The sequence below is a fragment of the Zalophus californianus genome, chromosome 9 (assembly GCF_009762305.2).
Source record: "Zalophus californianus isolate mZalCal1 chromosome 9, mZalCal1.pri.v2, whole genome shotgun sequence".
In the NCBI taxonomy this organism is placed as follows: domain Eukaryota; kingdom Metazoa; phylum Chordata; class Mammalia; order Carnivora; family Otariidae; genus Zalophus; species Zalophus californianus.
Window position 1 is genome coordinate 54,423,394 of NC_045603.1, and position 6,981 is coordinate 54,430,374.

A 6,981-nucleotide genomic window follows, 5' to 3' on the forward strand; every position below is an offset into this window, starting at 1 on the left:
TTTATATCTTTACTGATGTTCTGAGTATTCTAATAATGACAGAGAGGAAGTGTTGGAAATATCCATTAAGTCTGTAAATTTGTTCTTTCAGTTATACCTAAATTATATCTTCTATTTTCCAATTGGCTATGGTATTAAATGCATGCACATTTAGAATTGTTATTCATATCCATTATGTATTAATAGATTTATCAAATAAAATATGTTCTCTGGGTCCAATTAATAATTTAATCCGTATCTGGTTTTAGTATAGTTACACCTTTCTTACTCATATTTCCACGCTATAGTCTTTTGAAAAATTTTCCTCCTTTCAGAGTTCTTATGTTTAGTGCCTCTTATGCATCTATTTGACAGACTTGTAGCAGTTACTGTCTGCTGCTGAGGTTTCCACTAGAGATGCAAGAAAAAATGTGCCCTCGTACTTTCTGTCTGTCTGATTGTGGCAGTCAATGGGGCAATACAGGGAAAAAAATACAATAAAATAAAAAATGAAAGTGTGCCTCTTATGAGCAATCTAGTTTATTTTTTTAAAAACGTTGGGCAATTTTTTGGGGGGTGTCTGGGTAGCTCAGTTGATTAAGTGTCCAACTCTTGATTTAGGCTAAGGTCCTGATCTCAGGGTCTTGTTAGTTATACACTTCTTATACTGGGTTTTGTTTGTTTGCTATTATTTTAGAGACTATAATAGGCATTCTGGATTCATTGAAGTTTGACAGAAATAACTACTACCTTACTTCCATGTATGTATTTTTCATTTCTTTCTTTTCTCCTTCTGTATGTCAGTCTGAATATTTTTTTTTACCCACCTACCTATAGTCTACATTTTTTTCCTTCTGCTTTATCTAATCTCTTGTTAAACCAAAATAAGAATTTTAAATTCCCACTGCTGGATTTTGTTTTTCTAGAAACAGGAACTCTAGTACAGGGAAGAAACAAATGAGTTTATCTTAGAGTAAATCATTCTCTGTTAAAATTCTTCAAGTTGTTACCTGTTCTTCTGAACTATTAATCACAATAATTTGAAGGTCTATCTACTAATGCTATAATCTGTCCCAACAATGGTCTATTTCTCTTGTATATTTTTCTTCTTGCCTTTTCATTCTTTCCCTCTCATATGGGCTTGTCTAGTGGCATATCTGTTAATTTTATATTGAATAATGGACATTTTAAATAAAGAATTATAGTGTTCCTACATAATACTGTTTTCATCAAGAAACAATTTATATCACAGGTCATTCCATTATACCACCTACCTTTATTCTTTATGTTTTTGTGTTTTATAAAATTACAGGTTATATCTCTTTATCATTTAATCATATGGTAATTTCTGTCTTTTAGTGTTGCTTTTGAGCAATCAGTTGTCAAATTATTTGTAAATTTAACCAAAGTATTCTCTTTGGTTATTTCTTTTTCAATTAATGGTGCTTTTTCTTAATAAACATCTGTTTACTTATAAAAGTATGGGAGAAGTGATTTATTTAAAAATAAAGTAGCAAGTATAAGCCTAGTTGTTATAAAACTAATCACATCATAAGGTAGTTAAGATTACATAATACATGAAGATATGTATAATCATCTTATCACATAATAAACACTGTATGTGTTCATCATATTAGGGAATATTGATACTATCAATGTTATTATTTCTGCAGCTAGCAGGAATGTAGTCAGAAGAGCAGGCTTCTTTATATTTTCTACTTTCATGTTTTTTAGAGCCCATCTCTAGCATTCACACTTCGATGAAAACATGGATCCAGACCACAGGTAATAGAAAATAGAGGAGAAATTCTACACATCATATTCTGGACCAGACTCATGAAGTTATTATGTTTAAAAGAGCATAACTGTAAGATCAAAAACATGTGGCAATGACAATTCTCATTTGGCACACTGTCTTAATCAATATTAGTAGCTTAACTTTTTAGAGGTCTCTCTTGTTTCTTTCCTGCATGTCTCTCTCTCTTTCAATATTATTCACCTCTTTTCTTGAATCTCACGCTGCCTCTTTGGCTGGTGAGATTCCAGAGTAATAACTTCTAATCTCCTGGGTAGAAGTTTCAGCACTCTGGAAATCTAGTGGGGGAAGACTGTGAATATATTAAAAATATTGTTCTTTATCCTCTTAATGATATCTTGTTTCTCCTCTCATGCTCAGTAGATGACCTTACATTCTATTTTCCAGGAAGATAGAAAATCTTAGATATAAATATACTTTCATATTACTAATAAAATAACTTGAAACATTCTTGAATTTTATACCCATTCTACATTCTTTTAATTCAAATCACTATAGAAAACTCAAGGCTCCTACTTTAAAGGCCAGTTCCTCACATATCCCCTATAAACAACACTTTCATCAGTTATCCTTTCTTTTTCTTATATACCAATCTTGTCCCCACCAACTAGGTACTCTCATAAGACAACATGTGGTGAAAAGTTATCTAACACTGAGATGGTGTTTTTCATCTTTTCTTATGTCTTCCATGCAGTTATTTTAATAGGAAGTTATCATAGAGTGTATCAAGAAAGGCTGTCTTGCTGCTATTTTAATCAAGGGACACATTATATATTCTTTGTTTATGTCTATGACATTTTAAAAATATTGGTCCTTGGGTTTCTCGATAAATCCATATTTTATATACAATTTTTAAATATTTCATTAGCATTAGACTGCTGCATGTATAAATATATTAAATTAAATAGATTGTTTTTCTCAGCTTGATCATATATCAAAATTTTATTTTTGAGAGCTACCAACCTTCATGAATAATCTTTATAGTATTCGTGCTATGAAGCAAGGGCACTCATATATTTTCTATCAAAATTTACCTTAGTAAAATTTTAGAATATGACCAGTATTCTCTTTCTTGCCACCTGATAACATAGTTGCTGTTTCTGAGAGCTCCCATCTTTTTGCTTGTTTTTCCCAAACTTCGTATATATTATGTGAACTGTATAATTTTCCTTACATAATTTTCCAGTTTTCCTACGTGCAGCTTCTGAGTAAAATGTAGGAAAGGTTGCAATTAGTGATTAACATGTTAAATAGGAAACATATGGTCAAAATAGGTGAAAGAATGGACAATTTCAACAGAGAACTAGATTCTATAAAACATAACTCAATGACGAAGAATGAAATAATCAAAATGGTAGAGTAGAAAACCCCAGCCACCATCCCCCTACAGAAACAATTAGACAGCTGTCCATGAACAAAAATAGTTCTGAGAGAGCTGAGTCCACTTAAAAAGTTTTACTGGTACAGTTTTACTGGTACAGATACCAGTAAAACTGAGACAGCTGGAAACAAGAAATAAACATGGGGGCAAACAGTATTAGCCACATGACAGAAGTGACAAAGGTACCCAATAGCCTGTACCGAAGAGGACCCCAGCAACCTTTGCCAGTTGAGGAGCTCAACAGCCCTTGTGGGTGCTTGGAACACCCCCAACTTTCATCACTGAGGACCTCTTCATAGACCCGACTGACCCACAGAGGACCCCCCCATGGCTTTCTCCACTGAGGAAACCAACAGCCAACACAGCCACCATGGATCCTTCGCAGATTTTGCTTTGAGGTTTTTTACCACAGACCTTCCTGTTTGCAGACACCAGCTGCCCGAGATCCTCCCCGCCCTGTACAGTGCTTGTGGACCTGGTACCAGCCCTGATTCCTGTCATTGGCCAGCACCAATATTTGTGTCTGCAGCTAGTCTCTGAAGCTATGTACATGCAAGCCATTGGCCCTGGCCTTCTATCACCAGCATCAAATTCTGTGTGCACACTGAAAGCTAGCACCTATAGCCACCCAGATGCATGCAGACAGCCTGGGGCCTGCAGCTGCTTGGGCTCCCAAGCCAGCCCTGACTCCTATCACTGTGCTGCACTAATGTGCATGCATGCAGCTAACCCCAGCAGCCACAACTGCATGCTGCCTGACCTCTCATCACCAGCCCCAACCATCATGCATGTGTTTGTGGCTAGCCCCTGAAGTCATGCAAGTACATGCTGACACACAGAAACCCGATAGCTGCTTGTGTACCTGCAACTGATGCTGACCTCTGCTCTTGGGCCCAGCCATTGACACTATGTGTGTGTCTGCAATGGCCCTTGCCATCACACAGGGCACCTTCACTCAGCCCTAACAGCAACATTCAGCAGCAGTAGAATGCATGTTGTTCTCTGTACATGGATACCTTCTCCAGGCCAGATCATATATTAGGTCACAAGACAAAGCTCATCAAATTTTAAAAGACTGAAATCATATCACATATCTTTTCATCACAGTGCTATGAAACTAGAAATTAATAACAGGAGGAAAACTATAAAATTCACAAATATGTGGAAATTAAAGACCACACTTGAACAACCAGTGATTTAAAGATGAAATCAAAAGGAAAATAAAAAAAATATATTGAAACAAATGAAAATGGAAACACAACATATCAAAACTTTTGGGATGCAAGAAAGCAGTGCAAGAGGGAAGTTTATGGGAACAAATGCCTACAATAAGGAAAAAAAAGGATCTCAAATAAACAACCTAATTGCATACCTCAAGGAAGTGGGAAAAGAACAAACCAAGCCCAAATTAAGCAGAAGAGAGGAGATAACAAAGATCGGAGCAGAAATAAGTGAAATAGATTAGAAAATCAATAAAAAGATACACAAATCTGAACTGATTTTTTTGAAAACATTAACAAAATTGACACCTATTTTGCTAGATTTACCAAGGAAAAAAGAAAGAAGACCCAAATAAATAAAATTATAAATAAAAAAGGAGACATTATAACTGACACCGCAGAAATATAAAGGATCATTTGAGACTACTGTGAACAATTATATGCCTATAAATTGGAAATCCTAGAAGAAATATTTAAGTTCCTAGAAACATATAATCTAACAAGTAAAATCATGGAAAAATATAAAATATATAGAAATAGTAATCAAAAACCTCCCAGCAAAGAAAACCCCAGGATCAGATGGCTTAAAGGGTAAATTCTACCAAACATTCAAGAAAGAATTAGTATCTTTTCTACTTTCACTTCCAAAAAATTGAAGAGGGAGCCCCCCAAACTCATTTTACAAGGCCAGCATTATGCAGATACCAAACCCACAAGTAAAGAAAACTTCAGGACAATATCCTTATAGAGATATATAGAGGTATAAACATTCTCAACAAAATACTAGCAAACTAAATTCAATAGCACATTGAAAAGATGATATACCATGATCAAGTGGAATTTATCCCTCAGATGCAGGGATGTTTCAACCTAGGACAATCAATAAATGTGAGACACTACATAAATAGAATGAAAGACAAAAATCATATGATCATCTCAATAGATGCAGGAAAAACATTTCACAAAATTCAACAACTCAACTCTCTGATATAAACTTTTAATAAATTATGCATAAAGGAAATACACCTCAACATAATAAAGGCATATATGAGAAGCCCACAGCTAACATCATACTCAATGGTAAAGAGCTGAAAGCTTTCCATTTAAGATAAGGAACAAGACAAGAGCACCCACTCTCATAACTCCTATTCAACAAAGTATTGGAAATCCTAATTAGAGAAGTTAGGCAAGAAAAAGAAATAAAAGGCATCCAAATCAGAAAGAAAAAAGTAAAATTGTCTCTAATTGCTGATGACATGATCTTCTATGTAAATGCCCTCTAAAGATTCCATCAAAACATTTTTGAGCTAATCAACAAATTGAATCAAGTTTAAGGATACAAAATCAACATGCAAAAATTAGTTGCATTTACAGAAAACTATCTCATTCACATTAGCATCAAAAATAATAAAATACTTAGGAATAAATTTAACCAAGGGAGTGAAAGATCTATAGACTGAAAACCATAAGACACTGATGAAAGAAATTGAGGACACAAATACATGGAAAGATATTCCATGTTCATGGATTGGAAAAAATAATAGCGTTAAAATATCCATATTATCCAAAGCCATTTATAGATTCAATGCAATCCCTACCAAAATCCGAATGGCATTTTTCAAAGAATAGAAAAAACAATTCTCAAACTCCTATGGAACCACAAAGACTCTGAATAGCCAACACAATGTTAGAGAAGAAACAACATGGAGGCATCTTACTTCCTGATTTCAAGCTATATTACAAAGCTACAATAATCAAAACAATGTAGTACTGGCATAAAAGCAGATAGATAAACTGAAGGAGCTGAATTGGGAGCCCAGAAATTAACTCATACATATATGGTCAACTGATATTTGTCAGGGGAGCCAAGAATACTTAGTGGGGAAAGGACAGTCTCTTCCATAAATGGGAAAACTGGATATCCACATGCAAAAGAATAAAACTGAACCCATATCTCACACCACTCACAAAAATGATCTCAAATGGATTAAGGACTTTAACGTAAGACCTGAAAAAGTACATTCCCAGAAGAAAACATGGGTAAAAAGCTCCTTGACATCAGTCCTGGCAATGACCTTTTGTATTATGACACTAACGGAACAAGAAACCAAAGCAAAAATCAACAAGGGCGACTACATCAAACTATATTGACAAAATCAAGGGCAACCTACAGAATAGGAGAAAATATTTGTAAACCATGTATCTGATAAGGTTAATATCCAAAATATATTTTTTAAAAACTCATAAAAACAATGAAAAAATGTTAATGGCAAAGAAACAAACAATCCAATTTAAAAATGGGCAGAGGACCTAAACATATTTTTCCAAAGAAGACATACAAACGGTCAACAAATACATGAAGAAGTGCTCAACATCACTAATCATCAGGGAAATGTAAATCAAAACAATAATGAGATATGAACTCACATCTGTTAGAACGGCTATTATAAAAAAAAAGAGGTAACAATGCTGAAGAAAAAGAGAAAAAGAACAATTGTGCACTACTGGAAGGAATATAAATTGGTACAGCCACTGCAAAAATCAGTCTGAAGTTCTCAAAAAATTTAAAATAAAACTACCACATG

At 34.4% G+C, this 6,981-nt stretch overlaps 1 non-coding gene across 1 annotated transcript; it reads left to right on the plus strand.

Annotated features, from left to right (window-relative positions):
• Positions 1 to 337: 337 nt before the first annotated feature.
• Positions 338 to 465, plus strand: LOC113923262. The gene has a single exon (XR_003520260.1). It is a non-coding gene; the product is annotated as a small nucleolar RNA SNORA31 (small nucleolar RNA).
• The last annotated feature ends 6,516 nt before the right edge of the window (positions 466 to 6,981 follow it).